Genomic DNA, 21,841 nt, shown 5'->3' on the forward strand with positions numbered 1-21,841 from the left:
CCCACCGCCACCAGAAGCACAAAGGGAATTTTTATTTTTTTCTGGTTTTCTCTACGATAACCTGTGAGAGTTCCAAGAGATAAAACTTGTGAGGTCCCTCCACTCCGCCACTGCAGTTTTTAACTCACAGACCTATCCACACCGAGCTTTTAGCGATTTGCCAATTATGGTTCAAATTTTTCCACCACAGCATTGGTTTCTACAGAGGTTTCTGCTCAGGTAAGTTGTGATTCTCTGTATTTGCTTGTCTGTCTTTTTTATTTGGGAAGCAGTGGTTTGCCCTATAACATCACTTCTCTGACAGATCTAAGAAGAGTTATTGATTGTTTGCTTGTTTAACTTTTTACTTCTTGTTTGGATGTTTATGACTTCCAAGATTCTTACATGCTGGAATTCAGAAGTCTGTCCTTTACCTTTTAGGCAGAATGTAATTATTAAAGAGAAATATGTAGGTTGACTAACTGGTTGGTAGGCTGGTTTTTAACAGGAAGATGGCTTGATCAAAAGTTATGTGTAATGGATTTTGGAGCTTAGGCAGCTGGGCAGCTCTGCTGTCTTGGCTAGCTGTAATCTGATCCAAGATGACCAAGGCCAGGATAACTGGGGTGACCTGGATCTTGTCAGTGGGGCTTTCACCCTCCAGCAGGCTGACATGGACATGTTTTTGCTCATGGCCATAGCAGAGGACAAGAGTACAAACAAAAAAGGTGCAAAATTCTACTTATATGACATCTACTATCATCTCACTGGCCAAAGCAAATCACATGGCTGAGCTAAGCCTCAAGGGTTAGGACAATGGATTCTACCTCTTGATAGGAGAATTCTAAAGGCACATGGAAAAAGACAAGGATACAGAAAGGAGAGAAGAATTTGGGCCATAAATACAATCAGTCTACCACATCCAGATTCAAATTCCAGCCCTTTTTGCCATGTGACCACAAGCAAGACACCTGAAAATTGGCTTAAAAAGTACTTACCTCTTGTAAGCATGGTTGTTTGCATTAAATAAAAAGACTCATGTAAAATACTTAGCAGTGCCCCACCTATATAAATAAATAAATATGAAGACTTGTGGTGGCAGAAAGAGGAGCTGGGATGCATATGGTCATTTGGGGTTGTGAGCCTGTATTAGGGTGATGTTGAGGGAAGTGAAAAGGCCCAGCCATATTTGGAAGGAACAGCAAAGGATGAATTTTCAGGAATAAGTGTTCATAGGCCTGGGTAATTTTAGGACAATGGTGATGTCATTGACAGAAGCAGGAGAGTCAGGTGGTTGCCTGTGTCGGCGGAGATGACTAAATGTCTATCCCAACTGGATCTCTAGCCTAGTCTCTTTGAGTTTCGGGAAAGGGATGTGGAGACAGAGTGCTAAGTGACTTTACTCAGCATGGCGCAAAACACAGTATTTAACAATCAACCAAACCAGAGCTTTCATTTGATAAACCTGCTATTGCCTACCATTTCTTCTATATTATGGGTAATCACTCTGAAGAAAATTTGGAAAGACTCCCCATTAGTCTAATATCCAAGAGAGGCATTCATTCAGAACTCTGTGACATACTCGAGCAAAGCCCAGGTGGAAAGATGATTATCCTTAAATTCACAATATATCCTAGGCTACACTATGCCAGAGGTCAGAGTGATGGAGTTTTTACCCAAACTCATGCCTCCAGTTTTTGTAACAACTTTCAGTCCAATGGGTGTTCATTTGTACTAGAATAATTCCAAGTGCTAACCCCAAAGAAGACTCTCATAGCCTATTAGCTTAAGCAGTTGCCAGCCAAACAAAATAGTAAATTTCCCATGTAGAATGATTTAGTGCAGCACGACTAGGATAAATAAATAATGAAGGCATTTGTTTATGCCTACTTATAACATTCCTTGTAGGCAAAAGGGGAAGAAAACATCATTCTAAGCCTGAGAAGGCAGCGGGTGCAGGCTCATCAAAAATATGCATTTTCTTTTATAGTCAAAGAGTGTGAGTTTGCTCTGCTTCACCTCCTGGCCTGGGCTCTTCTGATATCCACGTAATTTAAATGAGAAAGTCATTCTAGGGAGTCATCACATTTCAAAGAAGTGACCCTTTTTGGGTGTTGAAAAGATCCCCAGTGTTTGGGTTCACTCCAGGGTGAGGTGGTGTCACAGAGTTCTTGCAAAGTCATCCAGGGAAGCAGACCTTGGAAAGTCTAAACAGAAGTTGTTTACCTTGTCTTTTTGCTTGTTGTGCAAATGGGTCTCAGCTTTGGAGAGAAAACAAGCACATTTCAAGCTCAGTCTAAGTTAAAATTCACCACTGCTGTCAGTCAAACCCTGATAAAGAAGGAGTTTTTATTAGTTCTTGGAGTTGCCTGACTTCCACCATGAACTTTGTGGCTAAGACAGCCATAGTAGTCTCCAAATTGACCCCAAGCTAGTTGGGTTCACCTTCAAAGGGTGACTCGGTTGAGCACATTACTACTTCCCATTCTTTCTCCTGAGGAATTGGTTCCACTGAGTTCCTGCATTTACACCTTGGTCCTCTGGGAAGCAGAATCATTCAAACAGCCATGCTTGTTACAGTATCGTAATTCAGGCTGCATCCAGATGTGGATTTCCAATGTGTCCTGAATGTCATGCATCCTTATCCTGTCCTAGAGCCACTATTTTTCTAAAATCCCCACACTGGTGAGGTTTGTTGGGGCAAGTCCACCAGAGTCCCTCTCCAAACAACTCAGTTAAGGAAGCCCCCTCTCCACTTAGGGTTTGTCCTCTGATAACTGGCTTCTGTGTTTGTGGCACAGAGCTTTCTGTACTTTCTCAGCAGCTCAACTGGAAATGCTCTCTTCCTTTTACCTGCCAAGTTAGATTTAAAGAGAGGGTGCCTTGTTCCTGGATCCCAGGAAGGTGTTAAATATCTCTGCCACTAGGAATCCAGCTAGAGACATTAACACCTACCTCCTGGCTCAAGAGTGGGTGTTAATGTTCTCCCTGCCATAATATCTGTTATCCAGGGCTTTTCCTCTAGCCAGCCCTCAGCCATACCAGGGCCAGGGAAAGCAAGTCAAACCAGGCTGGCTTTCTAACAGTAACAAGCCTCAGCTGGTGAACACTAAATCAATAACTCCATCTTTTAATCACTTTTAAAGCATTGTGAACACAGTTCCAAAGACTTCCAAAAATAATTCTCCATATAATTAACACAAACTATTTTTGAAGGTTTACTTAACACACATGAATTCTGGGGTGCCTGGGTGGCTCAGTCGGTTGAGCATCCGACTTTGGCTCAGGTCATGATCTCGCGGTCCATGAGTTCAAGCCCTGCGTTGGGCTCTGTGCTGACAGCTCAGAGCCTGGAGCCTGTTTCAGATTCTGTGTCTCCCTCTCTCTCTGACCCTCCCCCGTTCATGCTCTGTCTCTCTCTGTCTCAAAAATAAATAAATGTTAAAAAAAAATTTAAAAAAAAAAAACAAAAAAACACACATGAATTCTTACCAGAATCCTGAGAGGTAGTTATTGTTATTCTCATTTTACAGGTGACTTTACAGGCTCATAGAGGGTAAAGAGTAGGCACCTGTCATGCTGATCTCTGGCTGCCAACCACAGATCCCTACTGAATTGCTAATCCTAACAGTAACCTTGGGAGAGTGCTATTTTATAGATTAGAAACTGGGATCATTTGACTGAAAACAAAAAGTAGAAGACTTTTGACTTGAGCCTAAGTCCAGCTAAGTCCTAGACTACTGTACTTTCTACCAAATCACACTGATGATGATCCCAACAGCATGGCACTAACATTGTTTTCCCTAAGGCTTCACTACTCATTTATTCTTTCAGAAGAACATACATTTATTAAGCAGTTACTATGTGTCAAGAATTGCATTGGGTAGGAAGGATTTAAAAAATTAAGAATCAGAGACCTTGCCCTCAAGTTGCCTATGTCCAATAGAGGAGATAGGTGGACATGAAGGGTCAGAGAATAATTTCTGCCATTTCAAAAGTGGAAAGGATGGTAAGTTAAGTTTGAAGGGGGTTAAGATACATTATTCCCGCCCCCAAAAGATGCATTATCCCCAAGGCAAATATATGAATGTCTGAGTGTGTGCAAGGGACCTACTCACCAAGTATCTCTATACTCCAACAACTGACTGAAAACCCATGAAGATTTCTATATCTACAAAAATACAAAGTATTTTACCAAAAGAAACAGACATCTGCAAATGGAATTTTGGTCAAAGCAGTCATACTCTAGGTAACCAAACAGTTAATGAAACTATAGAAGTAATTTAGATTAAACACGGAAATGAAATGATAGAATTATCACATTTTGTAATTCTCAATAAAATAATGGATTTAAGCTATGATAGTCAACAGTTGCTAACATCACAAAAAAGAGAGACATTATGGGCCTCCTGATAAAAGAACACAACACTACCCATGAAACAGTCTTGTCAAAAATCCAGATCTGAATTTAAATGAACTTTTAGACCTAACCAATGTCTAACAAGAAATACAGGGGGCAGGGGAATACGGCAAATGGATACAAGGATTCAATTAATAATGTCAGCATATGAGAAACTTTCCAGCACAAATGAACAGATTTCTATAACAAATAAATTACAAGGGAGAAAAAAAAAAAGAGTGGAAAGAGAAGCTGATAGATTAACAGACTCAAGAGATATATTACCAGAGCAATAGGTGAACCTTCTTTGGATCCTGATTCAAACAAATGAAATGTAAAAAGCAAAAACAAATAACAAACCAAATGCAGAAAAACTACAAGACAACTAGAGACATGAGATCTGAACTCTGCCTTGATAGATGATGCTTCTAAGGAATTGTCAAGTATTTTTAGATACAACAATAGTACTGTGATTATGTTTTTCTTTTAAGTGTCCTTATTTTTTAAAGACAAATATTGCAAAAACCAAAGATTTGACTAGTCCAGGGGTGTATGGGTTCTGAGCCCTTGGACACTATGTATATCTAAACATCCTGCCATCTCCTGGTCATTTAGAATTATCCATCACATGGTCATTAAAAATCCCGGTAAACCAACAAACCAACCAAAACTCTTAACTTGCTTTAGATTTTAAGTATGTTAGATGTCATGCCTTAGATTTAAAAATATGGGGGAAGAGTGGGGCTGGGTTAAGTTATGTTTTTCTTTGAGTATCTTTCAACAGTTGTATATAACCTTTTTTTTTTCTTGTATATAACCTTTTAAATTGTAATTGCCTATGTGTAATTTCCAGTAAGCTAATAAAACTAATGACCACTTTCACAGGGCACCTGGATGCCTCAGTCAGTTAAGCATTCAACTTCAGCTCAGGTCATGATCTCACGGTTAGTGGGTTTGAGCCCCATGTCAGCCTCTGTGCTGACAGCTCAGAGCCTGGAGCCTGCTTCAGAATCTGTGTCTCCCTCTCTCTCTGCCCTTCCCCTGCTTGTGCTCTCTCTCTCTCTCTCAAAAATAAACATTTTTAAAAAGTAATAATCATTTTCTAAAAAGCAAAACAAAAACAGTCATATATAATTTGCTTCGGAAAAACGTACTACCTTTGGGGAAGTCACTTTTAACTATTTTTATAGTGACCCTTCTATAAAGTGGAGAGTTTAAGTTTGCCTATAGTTTCAGTTTAGAATCTTGTGTTTTGCATTTCCTTTAAGTGGGGCTCACCTGTAGGCTCTTCAGGGACCAAGTCAATCCATGCCCTTCCCACCTGCTATCCCATACTAGGAGACCAGAGGGTTCTTGCTATCACTCTTGATTCTTGTAGATATATACCTGGAGTGTTTGAATTAAAAATCTCCCAGTCTCTTTGATTTGCCCAGCGGCTCTGACAGAGGCCCTGCCAGGGCTGGGTCTTTTAGAAAGGCTCCTTAATTTGGAATAAAACCCCCCAGCCAACAGAAAGTGCTCACAGGACAATAGAACTATAGTACTTCACTACAATGCACTTTGCATCTTTGAGCACTCAAGGGGGTAACCTTAATGAGCACAAAATATTCATCTTTAATAAGAACATGCTGTCATAATCACCCTCCATGTGATAAATATCCTAGAGGTTTTCTCTTTGTTAGGTTAATGCTTTTCCACAAGATAATCTAACCAATTCTCTAAAAAATAATCACACGTTACCAGGCCCCAATATAGTAATATGGAGGGTTTTTTTTTAAATGTTTTGAATCTTGCCTTAAATAAATCCCATCCAAATAAATGCTCCCTTTTTAGCTGGCACCAAAGCTTGTGTTGTTCATTGTAATCAAGCTCCCAGTTGGCTAACTCCTCATCTAACAGTATGTCTTCTGATTTCATTTGAGCAAAATTTATCATCCACAAGCAAAGACAGAAAATGTGTGAATGTCTAAAGCTTATGTAAATTAAGAGGCCATGCATGCCGGTCCTAAAAATAGTAGATAATTATAGGCATTTCTTTCCCATACAATAATTATAGGCCTCCTGTCATCTTTTCTATTCTGTATAAGGTCACAGTAGTATTATACAAAATTTACAGTATATTACAAGTTAAAAACACAATAATTAGCAACTGTGCATCTTCGGCACCAGTGATGAATGTTCACAGTAAAAGTTAAAAAAAAAAGAGCATTATTTGTTTTATGTGGACAGTACACACTTAAATTTAATCATCAACTCCTGCTACCCAATAGGCAATATTCTCTCACTATTATAATGCTATTTGCCAAGTTCATAGTACACCCTTGGGCTGAATTCATCCTTAACGAAGAGACAGTAAGCCAAATCTCTCACTGTCATCTCAACCAGGTGCACCATATTATTTTAAATTTAATAATTCTGTTGAACATATTGAATGATAATGAGCAAGCTTAGAGAAAGTGCCAAGGATTATTTTGACCATTATAATCAACATCTGATTCAGGGGGAAAAAAATCCTTTTACTAAATAATGTGGGTAGTTCAGAGGTTTGCTTATTTAATATATGGTGTAGGGTTGTTTTCCCCCTGCTTGTTTATATCATTCATTGAGGGGAAGAAAAAGCTATGGATATTATACTTCAGTGGAAAAAAAGTATTTTAACAAAAGAGGGTTTATCCTTAGCTCTTAATTATCCATACTAATGGGGACAATTAGTATTTGTCCTCATTTGGACTCCTTTGCTTAAGGAAAAAGTCATAGAAGTAAACACCCTCACCAGCCTTTCCCAGCTCTGCCATGTTGCCAAAAGCGGCTTAAGAAAGATGAGGATTTACCAAGAATGGGGCCAGTGAAGCTTGTAGAGGTACTAAAACCACTTGTGGTTGCCTGTGTCATTTGGTTTGCTCAGCTGTTTCATGTCTCCAGCTATGACAGTTCTTTTCCCCACTTGCCACGCTGATGTCCAATATGATCACTACAAACAGGAATGCTCACCTCTAGGGCTGTGCTGTCTCAAAAGCGGTTCAGACCCAAAGACCAGCATCCCAGGGAGAACTGAAAATTAATCAGAGCAACCATTATGCTCTGTGTAAGAAACTGATTCTGTGACCACCTTAGCCATTCTCCTCCTTTTGAGAGCAAAATAGTACGAACAGAGATTAAGAATAAGGTCTGGAGTCAGATTTTCTTGGTTCAAATCCCAGTGCCACTCTTCATTAGCTCTATGAGCTTAGATGTGACCTTTTTATGCCTCAGTTTTCCCATCTATAAAATAGGAAAGCAACAGTTGGAAGCATTAAAAGAATATATGTGAGATATATATAACCATTTTGTGATTAAATGCTCCCTGGCCACCGAAAGTTACTGTGACAATTGAAGAGACTTAAAAATAATGTAAAATATGTAAAAATAATACAAAATAATGTAAAAATAATATAAAATATTTCTGATTAAAAGCACAAGTTTTGGGATCAGGTAAGTCAACAACACACAAATCTCTGGCTTCAGCCAAGACCTCTAAGCTTCAGGCTGGAACATCCAACTGCCTAGCTGACATTCCCCTTTGGATGTCTCACGGGCCCTGCAAACACAGCCGAACTCTTCAATTTCTTCCATATACCTGCTTCTCTTGCTCCCCACCTCCATGAGCAAAACCACCAGAAGAGACCACCTTGGACCCACGTCTCCCTAAACCCTGGCTTCCAATCCATTAACAGAGAAGACTTTTGCTGGGTCCAGCATATATTCCTCCCTCATCCTTTCTCAACAATATCCATTTCCATTGGTGAACCATGTGGTTTCAAGGAAAGCTGACCCTCCAGCTCTAGTTTCAAAGCTTACGGCTTAGGTTTAGTCGTTCAGAATGTTCTATCTTCCTAGCCTCAATAACTGGTTCACAAATGGGCATGAGACTTAAGGTAGTCCAATCAGAGTGAGACTTGAGGCTTTTGCTGAGAACACTGTACTGAAGATACTCTCTTTTTAAAACAGGATATAAAGAAAGAACAGTCTTGGAGACACTGGCAGCCACCCTGAGAGCATGATAGTAGTCCACTTTTGATAAAGCATATATGGCAGAAGGTAAAACAGTCCAACAGAAACCAGTTCCCTAGAGACTTCATTGAGCTTTACCTGAACCCAGCCCTATTTCCACATAGTGCAGTTACACAAACCAATATATTCCCTCTACCCCTTTAAAATTATTTTAAGTTTATTTATTTATTTTGAGAGACAGAGCGCACACGAACATGAGTGGGAAAGGGGTAGAGAGAGAGAATCCCAAGCAAGTTCCGCACTATCAGTGCGAGACCAAATGCAGGGCTCAATCTCACGAACCATGAGATCGTGACCTGAGCTGAGATTAAGAGTCAGATGCTTAACCAACTGAGCCACCCAAGCACCCCTCCCCACTACTTTTCAAGTTAGTTTCTATTACTCAGTATTCTATTGCAATTGAAAGCATTCCAAATGATTTAATCAAAAAGTCTGCTTCCTAAATATCTCTGGAATACATTCACTTCTCTCCATCCCCTCCACCACCATCCTGATTCAAACCTCCATTATTTACTATCTAGACTATCGTGATAGCCTTCTGATTTGTCTTCCTGCTTCCTCAGTTGTCCCTCTTCCCACTCCACTCTCAAGTAGTCAGCAGTATCTTAAAAAAAAAAATTCAAATGTGATTAAATCATTTCCCAGCTTAAAGTCCTTTAATGACTTCTTATTGAGATTAGGATAAAGTCCATATCCCTAACAAAGCCAACTAGGTCCTATGTGATTTGGCTCAAAACCTTTCTCAACATCTTGTCTTAATGTCAATCCCCCTTGGTCTTTAAATTCCAGGCACAACTGCCTTTTTGCAGTTTCTTGAAGACACACCATGTTCTTTTCTGCCTCAGGTCTTTTGTACATGCTGTTCCATCTGTCTAGGACAGCCTCTTCTCCAGACAATGACCACAGACACCCCAAATACTCTTTTACTCACCTCTCCCTCTGGATCTCAGTGGTATTCCTCACAGAAGCTTCCAACTATAGGTCCCCTGTCATGTTTTCCACTCTCCTCTGTGTCCCTCCTTCACAGCATCCTCACACTTCTCGTTCCTTATTTAACTGTCTGCCTCTCTTTTAATGGTATATCATCACCACTTACCTACCGCAGGATAGGCCTGGAACATAGCAGGTACTCAACAGATGGGTCAATAAAATAATCAAGATGAGTACAAATTTTTTTAATGTTTATTTTTGAGAGAGAGAGAGTGAGAGAGAGAGAGAGAGAGAGAGAGAGAGAGAGAGTGTGTGTGTGTGTGTGTGTGTGTGTGTGTGTGTGTGTGTGTCAGAGCATGAGCGGGAGAGGGGCAGAGAGAGACAGAGACACATTACCTGAAGCAGGCTCTAGGCTCCAGCTGTCAGCACACGGCCCAACACAGGGCTAGAACCCATGAACCACAGATCATGACCTGAGCCGAAGTTGGATGCCTAACTGACTGAGCCACCCAAGTGCCCTGAGATAAGTACAAATTCAAGGTCTCTTTTTAATTGTATAACCCTGGGTGAGCTACTTAACCTCCGTGAGTTTCTGTTTCTTCACACTTAAAAAATGCAAGTTGACAACACCCACCTCACAAGACCGTTTAAGGATTAAATTAAATTTGGGCACATAGCAAGTGTTTATTACATCTCTAGTAAGTGGGATGTCCCAGATCCAGGATTTCCCTAGGTCTCAAGAGATGAAAAAGAACCCTAGGACCCAGATGCTTTACAGTAGAATCCAAACTTTCAAAACCATTCAAGTGGGAAGGAGAGTTTCCACTGTGAGAGGTTCCTTGAAAAGGCCCCAAGGACAGCTATGCCATTCAAAGGAGATGGAAGAATTTATAAGCAAAACATCAGGTGAATACTTTAGGAGAAACTAACTAGTAAACTGGCATGCTTATGCTCACAAATAAATGGCAAGAATGACTAGTCCCTATTCTCTGTGACATCACTTCAAAATGTGAAGGCTGAATTTCAGCCCTGCAGCTGTGTATCTTTCCAGCACATACACCATGAATCTTATCTATGTATTCGACTATTTGATCTCTTGCCTTATACTGAACACTGCATTAAGAAATGTTATCTACATTGTTTTGTTTCATTTAATCCCTAAATTCTGTAAAGTAGGTCTCACTATTTACAGTTGACACATGAGAAAACAGAGGCCTCAGTGCTCTCACTTCAGCACTAAATCTCTTTATTCATAGCACTTTTTTTGTTTTAATTTCCTTAAGTGATCTCTACGCCCAGCATGGAGCTCCAACTCACGACCCAGAGATCAAGAGTCATGTGCTCTATCCACTGAGCCAGCCAGGCGCCCCTCTTCATAGCATTTCTGATTTGTGATTAGATTTTCTGCCTGTTCATTTATCATCCTCACCAGGCTGTAAGTTCCTTGAAGGCAAGCACTTTATTTGTTTTGTACATTTTTTTTTTTTTTTGCAAAAGCCCAGTTTGGCAAAAGACCAGGTTAGTACTTGCTGCATATTTATTGTTTATTGTTCAGTATTTATTTATGGAATAAATGAGTAAATGGATGCTTTGATTTGGTAGAGCAAAGAGATGAGAAATTGGTATCTGAGATAAAATAATACACAGGTTAAACTAAACATTCAGAAAGACTTAGATTTCTCTGAAGCCCACTTGGCATTTAAATATCTGGGAACAGATCAAGAATATGCCAACAGCCCATTAAAGAGTTGATATTCAATGTGTAGAGACCTGCTTTCCCTCAAGTCCTGAACGGCTGTTTGGTTTCTGCAGAGCACGCTCTGTGGAGCCGCAGGGCCCTCATTTGTATTAGAAGTGAGAGCTAGTTCTAAACTCAAGTTGGATGGAACAAATATGTTCTTTTGACTTAATGATATAACATTTTATCAGCCACATAAAAAATGAAATATATGTGTTCATTTGCTATTTGAGGAGCTTTTTCGACGTGTGTGCAGGAGCTATGTCAGCTGCTAACTGGTGATCCTTTTCTGACACCCTTTCCCAAGAGTATTGCATAGATAAACATACTCTATTTGAACAAGACCAATGACAGCAAAATTGCTTGCTTGTCTCTAAAAAGACTCTAATAATGTGCACCAAGGGAGAGGCCCATGGTCTGACAGAATTTTTTTTCCCCAGTGTAAACCATAAAATCCATTTCAATAGCCAGAATAAAGCAGTTTAAAGTGCATCCCTAGTTAATTATATCCAAAGAGTAATAATAAAATCAACTATTAAATTTTAGAACTTCCTCTTTAAAGTATTAAATATTTGGCAACGGCAACGCAGTTAAATTTCTCTCACAACAATGCTCTCCCTTGCTCAGCTGGCCTATAAGAAGGGCATTTATGCAAACTCTTTCAGTGTGCTAGAAAAAGAATATATTTTTCCTGGGAAGAAATATTTCAAATCAGTCCTTTGTTCCTGCCATTTTTTGGTTTGTTAAATAACTAATAGCTTGATAGGAAAATTCACTAAATTAAAGGAGACAACTAAATCATAAGTCCTCTACAATAATAGACAGGACATGACAAAAAAAATTAAAATCAAAAGGTCACATGAGTCCAAATCCACTGTTTGGAGCCTTGACTCAGTTGCCTCGGCAGCTTTCAAGATTCAGGCATTTTCTGGCCTTTATAACTTCACCCTTGATGTCAGTCCACACCAATGCTGTTCATTGGAGTAGAGGTCTGTACTAGACTAGGATGAAAGAACTGGGTTCTGTAGAAATCATCCAGGAAGCAGTGACTTTGGCTCCTATCACACAGTTTGATTAGGTAGCCATGAACCTGTCCCCTTCAGTAACTTCACTCACAGGTATAAGAAGGATTAAGCTATCTGGTGGCACAGAATTCAGAATGTGATCTTCCAAGGCTGAAGGCAATGGTTTTGCCAACATTCATCCACTCCCCCTGTTATTTGTTCTACTTCAATTTTCCATTTGAAAGGCTGATTCTACCTCTATGAATAATGTGGAGAGTGAGTACTGCTTCCTAAAGAGGCAAAGGAATATGTAGGTTACACCAAAGCTAGACTACTGGCTTCTCAGGAAACCTAGAGGAGAATGAAAAACTTACCGCTGTCTCTAAGGGTAGTTTCTATTCTGGGGACACCTTGCTGGGCGGCTTTAGAAAAAAGTTGTGTCTGTAAAGTCACTGGATTGTGGACCAGATAATAGACCAAATTTACACCACAAGTAAGCTCACCTGGAAGTATCTCAGGAAAACAGCCAAAAGAAGCCTCCAAGACAAGGGGAAGCAGAAATTATGTTGTGGGTGGGATCCTCATAGCTACTGTGTATCTTTCCAGTGGACCTCACCTGCCTGCCCCTCCAAAGCCAGATCCAGATAAAAATCAGAACACACTCATGAGAGAAACAAAAGCTACCTCCTGGCCAACAGTCCCGGTAGCGGGGAGGATGCAGGTGCCTGCTGTACTCTCTGAGGCACTAGATATGGGGTTGAAGGGCACTTCCAGAAGTGGAACTGAAGGGCCCCCTGTGGGCTTTCACTCTGGGGCCAGATGTTTACTAGGCAATCTTGAAAAAGACCCACAGTTATGCTCTTGTTTTACAAAGAAAGTAATTAAGATAATGCTATATCAGGACAATTATTGGAAAAGGGAGAAGAAAGGAAACTTGGCCTTAAGCAGTCTCAACGTAAATTCTCAATGAAACATTTAAGAGAATAATAGATGTCTGGTTTGAAGATACAATGACAAATAAGATGTAAGTGGTCTTGCTTTCCAGAGACATGATCACCTGGTGGGGAGACACTCCTGTCCATAAGTAAATGCTATTCAGTTGTAACAGGTGCTGTAACAGAGCTAGATTCAAAAAGGGCAAGTATAGGAGATTGATACCTCAACTTAGGAGCTCATGGACGTTTCATTGAACAGGAACTATTTAGCCTGAAAATACAGGTAGATATTTACCAGTTGGACATGGGATGGGGTAGAAAGTATTCCAAGAAAAAATAACCCAGGCAAAGTACAGTGAAATATCTCAGGTGATCATGGACCTAGAAGTAGCTCAATACAGTTGCATCAAGTCTGGAGGTGTTTATCAATGGTTCCTGCACACATGGGGTTTCTGAGATGCCAGATTGGGAAGGGGCTGTAGGAACTGGATCATGAAGAGCCTCGTACTCCAAGCTAAGCAGTTCCAAATTGATCCTGTAATGAGGTGCCATGAAGGACTTTAAATAGATCAAATAGGGCTTTAGAAGGATCATTAGGAAGGCAGCGTGCTGATGAATGGGTTGCAGGAGACCAAACTTGGAAGGAGAGGCCAGTTAGGAGCTGTTCATTCATTCATTCATTCATTCATTCATTCATTCACATATTTATTAAGCACCAAGGTACCAAGGTACCAAGGTACCACGCACCTTGAGAGAGTAGTTGATCATGCTGGAGGTGGGGATTAAGATAAGAGAAACTGAGGAGCATGCAGTTTTTGTATGAGCAGTAGGATGTGAGGAATGTAGAAGACTTGGTGATTTCTGTTCTCTTTCTATATTCTGTTTGCATCCAGAGGCAAGTTCTTCCCCATCAGTCCTCATCTTCATCATCTAATGAAACTTGCTCTCAGGAAAATTCTAATAAACCTTGAGCTTTAGTGGATTTCCCCTCCCAGAAATACCTGTCTTGAAGCAGTAAGCAGAAGCCTTGAGTCACTGGAACGAAGTCCTGATGGTAGATTTCCAGAACTAGGTAAGAAGGACCTACTTTTTAATCAGGATCTCCTCCATGCAAGAGGGCATCTGCTCCACCTCTCAGGACAACCCTGCATTCCAGGCAAAGCAGTGAATAACTACTTTGATTTTGGTGCCCCTTGCTCCCTGGAGCCAATCTCCCAGGTCCCAGGCTTCTAATCTCTTGCCCAGAGTACTTCTTCTTGCCTAGTGTGTGTGTGTGTGTGTGTGTGTGTGTGTGTGTTGTGTGTGTGCATGTGAATGTGTGTGTGTGCACACACACACACAAAATAGTCACACAGGGTCCTTATCCCAAGAATGTTTTTTCCCATCACAAAATTAAATACCTCTGCCCAGGAAGGACAACATGCTTTATGAAGGCAGTTCCAGGAATCTTTCGAATTGTGTCATTATAGAGGTAGATCCATGCCAGGCATTTCCTGAGATAGCAAACTGGTCGTCTTAGAGTGAAAATGGTCACGGAATTTGAAGATTCTGGTGTGAACTAACTTACTTTCCCTCCTCTCTAGCTCAAAATCTCTTGCTGTCATTCCTCTCCTTTTTCCCTTCCCACCTGCCTCTCTATCCATCTCAAGTCTAAGCCCTTTCTTCACCTGTGCTCTAGATACTGGCATCTATACCTTCAGGAATTGCTTTTCAATTTTTTTTCTCATATATTTATTTTCTCTTTATTTTTTATTTCATTTTTATTCTCCTTTTATTTTCTCTCTTGCTTTCATGTTCCACTTCTCCCTCTCCCTCCTATCTACAAACTTGCTTTGGTCACCCTTACCCTCCTTTCAAAACTGGTGTCCCCTCCAGGTCTTACCAAGTCATTCTCCTGCCACTCAACAGTGTTCTGTTCCTTACCTCCTACGTCCTTTATATTATCTCCATGTAGTCTTGCTCCTACCCAACTACCACCCTCCCTACCCCTAGCTCTCCTGAAACTGCCTCTTTAAAGGCTGCTGCTGACTTTCCTCTTGCCAGATTCAATCACACTTCTAGTGGTCTCCTGTAAGTAAAAATAGAACCCATTTTAAGACATTTGGAATTTGCCATCTTATCCAATGGGTAATATTTATAAAGTACTTGCTGGCTCTGTGCCCATTTTGTCATGTACAAAATGACCACAATAATAACCCTGACTCTATCTATAATGCTAGATTGAAATAAGCTGTTATGTGGACTTTGTAAACTACAAATTGCACTTCAATTATTAGTCATTATTACTGTCATGCTTGCCTTTTCTAGCAGTCAGCTCTGCTGACCACTGGATTCTTCTTGCAGTTTTCCCCAGTCTGAGCTTCTCCTACATGATCCTCTGCCCCCTGCCCTCCTGTCCCTTCTTCTGTCCCTTGCCTCTTTTTCTAAAAGGCCATGAAAAGAGGGAATCCCACTGAGTTTTGTCACCAGTCTTTATCTGCATTCTCATCCTATTCCACAACTTCAGCTACCCCCTATATATAGATCTTCAACTCCGTCCTATCACCTCTCTAGAAGTTCTCACACTTTGATCTGTACCAACACAAAATTACAAAAACGTAACTGGTTTTATTTCCCAAGGCTGAACAGACTTCCTTATTTATTTCTCTCGAAGGTACCATCACTTTTCCACTTAAATATCATCCAAGATTAGAGACCAAACATTTGATGTCTTCTGGATTTCTTCTAAGTTTAAGCAGTGAAATAGATAGCCTACACCAACGTATTGGTAATCTATTGCTGGATATTGAATAGCCCCAAAATGTAAGGTATAATTCAGTAACTATTTAGTTCAATTCTAAATTAGTGTATCACTCTACTGTTCTCACCTGGACCCACATGTGCTTCTGTCATTAGCTGCTGGTCAGTTAGGCCACTTGACTTCTGGGGTTAGCTGACTATTGTCTGGGGAAAGGAGGATACTGGACCACATGTCTGTCACAATCAAGGAAGCTAGCCTGGGCTCATCCACAGGGCTGCTCAAGGTTCCAAAAGCAGCCAGAGAGCAAGCTCTGATACCCAAGTTCTTCTTAAGTCTCCATCATATGTTTGCTACTATCTCAATGGCAAAGCAAATCACACAGCCAAACTCAGAGTCAGTGTTGGGAGGGTGCTAGTAAAGGGCGTAGAGACAAGGAAGGAAACATATATAAAAGGAAGAAACTGAGGACACTTTTGCAACAATCGCAATCAGTCAACCTGGACATCTAATGCATACAAGTTTCAATTTCTCTGGGAGGGACTCTCCAGGAAAACCTCCCATAGACAGCATTCACCAAAAACACTTCATTAAAGGTCTCTAATGAAGGGTAATTCAGCCCATGTTGCTCAGACCTTTCTGAATTGTTTGCCGAATCGTATATCATTGCTTGCTAAACATTCTAACTGTCACGAAAGACTAACGGTCACTTCCTGACATTCCCTCATTGCATGTCATAAAAGCCTAATACCCTGCAAGTCAGAAACAAAGCCTCAGGAAATACAGCAGTCTCATCAAGGTAATATTGTCTCTAAACATGAAGTCTCAACCCAGGGTTGAATCCAACCCCAGTGGGTAAAGAGGCCCAGGGTTGCTACAGAAGTCATTAGACCTGACTGCCAAGGACCAGACCAAGCCCCACCTCACAGATTAGTTACACACGTGTCATATAGTTGTGGGTGCCCCAGATGAGTGTGAAGGCCAAGGTCTGGGGGAAGAGGATGGTGAGCAAGGTTTGCCTTGCACACAGGAAGACTAGGCTATGGTTCCTGACCTCAGGCATCTCATCAGTGTGGTGCCACCAAGAGCTGGTGTGGGCCTTCAGAGATGAGAAGGCTCTTGGTAGGCCAGAGTTGTCAAGGCAGACCTCAGGGGAAGTACAGGATTTAAAATAAGTTTTGAAAGAAGACGAGAGTGGCTGTCATATTGGGGGAGGGTGAGAGCATTAAAGGAGAGATGAGTGTGGTGAAGAACAGTAAGGCGGGCTTGCCTGGAATAAAAGGCACTGGCAGGGGAGGGCAGGAGATAGGCTGGATAAATAGTGTGGACCAGACACAGATGCTCTCATTGCCTATTTGATAGTCTTCATTTAACAAGTCTTATGTTCTTGACAGGACAGAGAATGAAGAAAGTGTTGGGTGAGGAAGGTTAAGTTGGGGACACTGAATTACAGGAGAAAAGAAATAAAAACAAGGATATTAGTTGAGAGATCATTAGATAATCCAGGTGTAGTCCAGATAAGTTAGGACAGAGAACAGAAAGAGGAAGAGGTATATCCTACAGAAATTATAAAAGAAAGATTTCAATGTCTACTTCATATTAAGCTACTTCCCAAGATTTCAATTCTGGGGCAAACGATCCATTCCTTATGGACTGTGGAACAACTTGCCAAGAGGGCTAATTATAGCAGTGTAGAAAACCAAGGCAGATAAATTCACATTCTCCAAGTGAAGAATTTGCAGGATTTTTTTTTCTGATTTGACTATTTGGGAGAAAATTCTTAGTCTCTCCCTTGCTACATATATAAATGTAGCGCCAAAATTATCATGGGGTTGAGATAAAAATGGAACATTTTTGATACTTAATCTTGTAGTTCAAGCAAGATATGGTGCTAGGTTATGTGTTCAATCCCAATTACGAACAGGTAATAATAACCAATATTTACAGAGTTGCCTCACTCAATGTTCACAACCACCCTGTAAAGTTAGCATCACTATCATTTCCATTTCATAATCAAAGGAACTCAGAGAAGTTAAGCATTTTTCTAAGATCACTCATTTACTAAGAAAGAGTGGAAATTTGAATTCAGGTCTTCTGACTTCAAAGCTTTCCCCCACACCACTAAATTTTCAGTCCAACACTGCAAAGCAGAGGTTTGTTCTCTTTAAAAGAATCAGAATTATAGGTGTTTGTTCTCTTTAAAGGACCAGAATTTTAGGATATAGGCTGATGAGTCTTGACATTTCCTTAATGTAACATGTTAATTCTTTATTTAAGAGAGAACAACTTGTGATTTTCTTCCATTGGTGGGTTAGACAGATAATAAAAATGATAGCAAAAGCTATTAAAATTTATATGGAGACTAGCACGGATTGGAATAACTACAAAGTGAATTCTTTAAGCTGCAAGAGAAAGGTGGTGAAATAGCACAATATGAAAGAAAGCTCTCCTTTAGCTTCAGATGCCTAAATATGCCATCAAAAGACCGCTCAATTCTCAAATGCCAGTATTTTCTGACTCCTCTAAAACCTATTTTTAATGCAAAATATCAAAATCAGCGGGATAGTAGGTGTCCCAAAATGTCTTAATTCAGAGAATTAGTGTTAACTGAGCCTGATTAGCTCCATTTATCTCTAATTAATTACCTTTATCTAATTAGACACTTTGTTTCCGGTAGACATGGAGTCAAGTAGACTAGATTATTAGTGTAGTCATTGTGCCTTTACAAAATCCTGAAATTAATGAAACGTGCAAAAGAATCTGCAGTTCTAATTGCACAGGTGTTGCCTTATGGCAAAGCTTTATCATCTGATTACACCAAGGGGTTATTAGTGACTTTTTATATAGAGGATGAGCCTATGAAATGTACCTTAGCAACAGCTCATTAGTTTAGGGTTGTTACTGTATTATTTATTACATTCAGCCTTCCCCATTATCTAGATTGATTCATAGACCTATATATTTTTTTCTCTCCTCTGTGCAGAAAAAAAAATAAAATAAACCATCATTATGAAGAGTCCAGATGCAATGTGGAAAAATGCAAAATGTGTTCATCAGCTACAATTTGACTCTTTAAGACAGAACGTTCTAAAGTTACATGCAATCAGAATCAAATTTATGGGGGGTGTTCTATGGAAAAAAAAAAACAATTTAAATTACTGAGGAGTATGGAATGATCCCTATATGTGATAAAAAAAAAAGCATCTGGCTATCCCCAATGTCTTCGCATAACTGAATAGGCATATCAAGGTATGTGGAAACAAAAAGCAAAATATTTTTACACTAAAATGTATTTATTTTTATTTTCACTTTACATGCTTCTAAAACAGGCTAAGGAGACATCTCCACATATGCTCCCCCACCACATTTATAAAAATCAATCTCTTGTTTTACTTTTTTCTTTTTTTAAGAATAGATTTGTTACCAGATAGAGAAAAGTAACAAACTATACAATCTAGCTTTGCTGAAAAAGCAAGATTTCAATGCCTGCTTACAAAAATGAAAAGTGCTTTTTTATGGCAAGTTTAAGCATCTGCAAAATACTAAAATATCCCAACCTTTGTATTCTAATTTTTTCCCCTTATAACCATTTGAAGCAGCACTATTTTTTCACAATCATAGAGTAATTAAACAGCTAGAAGTAAATCCAGCCACAATCCTATTCTAACATACAAACATATTTATTGACAAAGCAGTAATTCTTTATATAATTTGTCAACATAAATATGTCAAATGTGTTTTAAAATCATTTCTCTCTCTGTTCCCCAACAAAAATTCCTCTACTGATATGAGCCATATATTGCTGTTCACTTACTGCAGAATCTAAACTAGTGAAATGATAACGGGTAACTGTTTTATAGAGCATGACAACTAATTTGAGTGGTAATAATGAATATTTAATGATCCTCCTTTCAAGCATGAACATATAACTTTTCATGTATTCCCTACCAAAATTATAACCATTAATCTAAAAATTATAGTGGCAACTGAAATAGCCAGGAATTATAGATTATAGCCAAGTTGGAATATTGCATAAATATTCTGTATGAACACAAACACGGGGGCACGTAGGAAGCTCCAGCCTCCTGTTTTCATGCAACCCAAATCTCTTTGAAATGTATGGAAGTTGCATGATTAGTAGAGAAGACATTTGAATTCAGATATAAAAAGGCTATTATTTCTATCAATAAGTAAGTACAATAGCCAAGGTCATTTTCACTCTTCACTAGCTCACAATTTCTAAACAAAAATAACATGTATATAAAAATGTGTCCCCTGTAAGGGTATTATTAGAACGTCCTCTTTAAATCAAGGAAACAGGGAACATAAAATTTATCAGAAAGGCAGAATTTTATACTTTTAAATTTCATCTTTTTATGTATTTAATTTTCCCCAATTATGTCCCTCTACCAGAAACTACAAATGTGACTTCAGGAAAAGAAAGAGATCTGAAAAAATACATACAGTGCTTTACAATGGACTTTGTTCACTGATAAAAAATAATTTTGGTTAAATTTTCAAGTTGTATCATTCCTAGTTTTCAGTGAGATCTGTATAATTTCATATGCCTGCAATGTTGCAAAGAAACACATCTGCCTCTTTTCCTGGTTGGGTTTGCTTTCCTTATTACAGGAAAACCAGTGCTCTTGTCACAAATACCCAATTCTACATCAAATTCCAGGGCTCTATATTATTTTTTAATTGTTTTTAAAGGTACATTGTGTCGTAACAAAAAAAAAAACACAAAAAACACAATTGATAATGTGGAAAAGAGGAGCCAGTAAAATCTGCACTTTTTCCCAATTGTGAGCCTCTTTATCAGAAAGTAAGTGCCCAGTTGAATGGCACATCATTACAGCACCAGCTCATCAACAAGGTTTTGCCTCTTTAGTACTCCAGCTTACAGGTCAACATGCAAGCATGTGTTGGGTCACATTCTCCAAATGTGTACATACTCACTGAACACATTTCTAATTGAGCACGTGTTCTTGACTAAAGCCAAGGCAAGATCAAATGAGAAAAGGAATTCCAAATATCCTTCATAAACTGTAAAGTGCTTCAGAAATATAAAATGGTAACACTGCACAACACTTAGGTAACACTACATCAGGATACTAAACTCCTAATGATGCTTCATTTGTTCGCTTCGGCAACCTTGTTACTGCCCCTATACAGACGTGGCAGTTAGTCAATAAAATCTTTGTCTTTCTTGGGTTCTTTCCTGGACTTCCATTCTAGATTTCTTCTTCTTCTTCTTTTTAAATGTTTATTTATTTACTTCTAAGAGAGACAGACAGAGAGAGAGGCAGAGATAGGGGGAAACAGAATCCCAAGCAGGCTCCATGCTGTCAGCACAGAGCCCGGTGCAGGGCTCGAACTCACAAACCATGAGATCATGACCTGAGCCGAAGTCAAGAGTCAGACGCCCAACCGACGGAGCCACCCAGGTGCCCCATTCTAGATTTCTTCTGATGAAGAAGACTTCCTACCAAAGAGTGTACACCAAATATCATATCTTAGCAGGTTTATTTTGCTATATGCATATATATAGGCACCGTATATAGTATGTTAAAGAACATGGTAACATATATCAGGAAGTTTATATATCTTTCTCATTTACCCTGAGTTTTGCAGCCTCATTCATCACCTCTTTGTGCCAGCTCACTAAACTTCCCCAGAAGAGCTAGAGACCAAATTCCTTAGCACCCAGTGGCTCAAAGCAAATATAGAACATGATAGCAAGATGCAAGAAGAAATGAGACAGACTGAAGGCACACATCAGGAGGACAATTTGGAAGCAGGGAAAGGTTTTTTTATTTGTTGGTTTCATTTAAGGAATGGGGAAAACCTACTTTAGACAGTGGGAGAGAAAAAAGCTGAAGTTGGGAGTCTTTTTAACACACACAGAACAGGTTAATATTGTGTTAAAAATACGTTTATGTATTAGGTTGGCTGGATAATGTGAAGGGTGGGCACCCAGAATGAAGACATGGAACCTAATGTACTCAAATATTCTCTCTTGTTTGAAAAGTTGTCTGGAGAGCAGTGCAAAGCCTCTTCTTCCTCTCA

At 39.5% G+C, this 21,841-nt stretch overlaps 2 long non-coding RNA genes across 3 annotated transcripts in view; both read right to left on the minus strand.

Moving 5' to 3' along the window:
• The window catches only part of LOC113599261 (uncharacterized), a 78,227-nt gene that overhangs the window by 37,919 nt on the left and 18,467 nt on the right, over window positions 1-21,841 (minus strand). The window lies entirely within an intron of this gene.
• The window catches only part of LOC128313924 (uncharacterized), a 29,983-nt gene continuing 17,796 nt past the window's right edge, over window positions 9,655-21,841 (minus strand). For both annotated transcript variants that reach the window (XR_008295044.1, XR_008295043.1), the window contains one exon: window positions 9,655-21,841. This exon is cut by the window's right edge and continues 171 nt beyond it. This is a non-coding gene — a long non-coding RNA (uncharacterized LOC128313924).

Source organism: Acinonyx jubatus, chromosome C1 (assembly GCF_027475565.1).
Source record: "Acinonyx jubatus isolate Ajub_Pintada_27869175 chromosome C1, VMU_Ajub_asm_v1.0, whole genome shotgun sequence".
NCBI lineage: Eukaryota > Metazoa > Chordata > Mammalia > Carnivora > Felidae > Acinonyx > Acinonyx jubatus.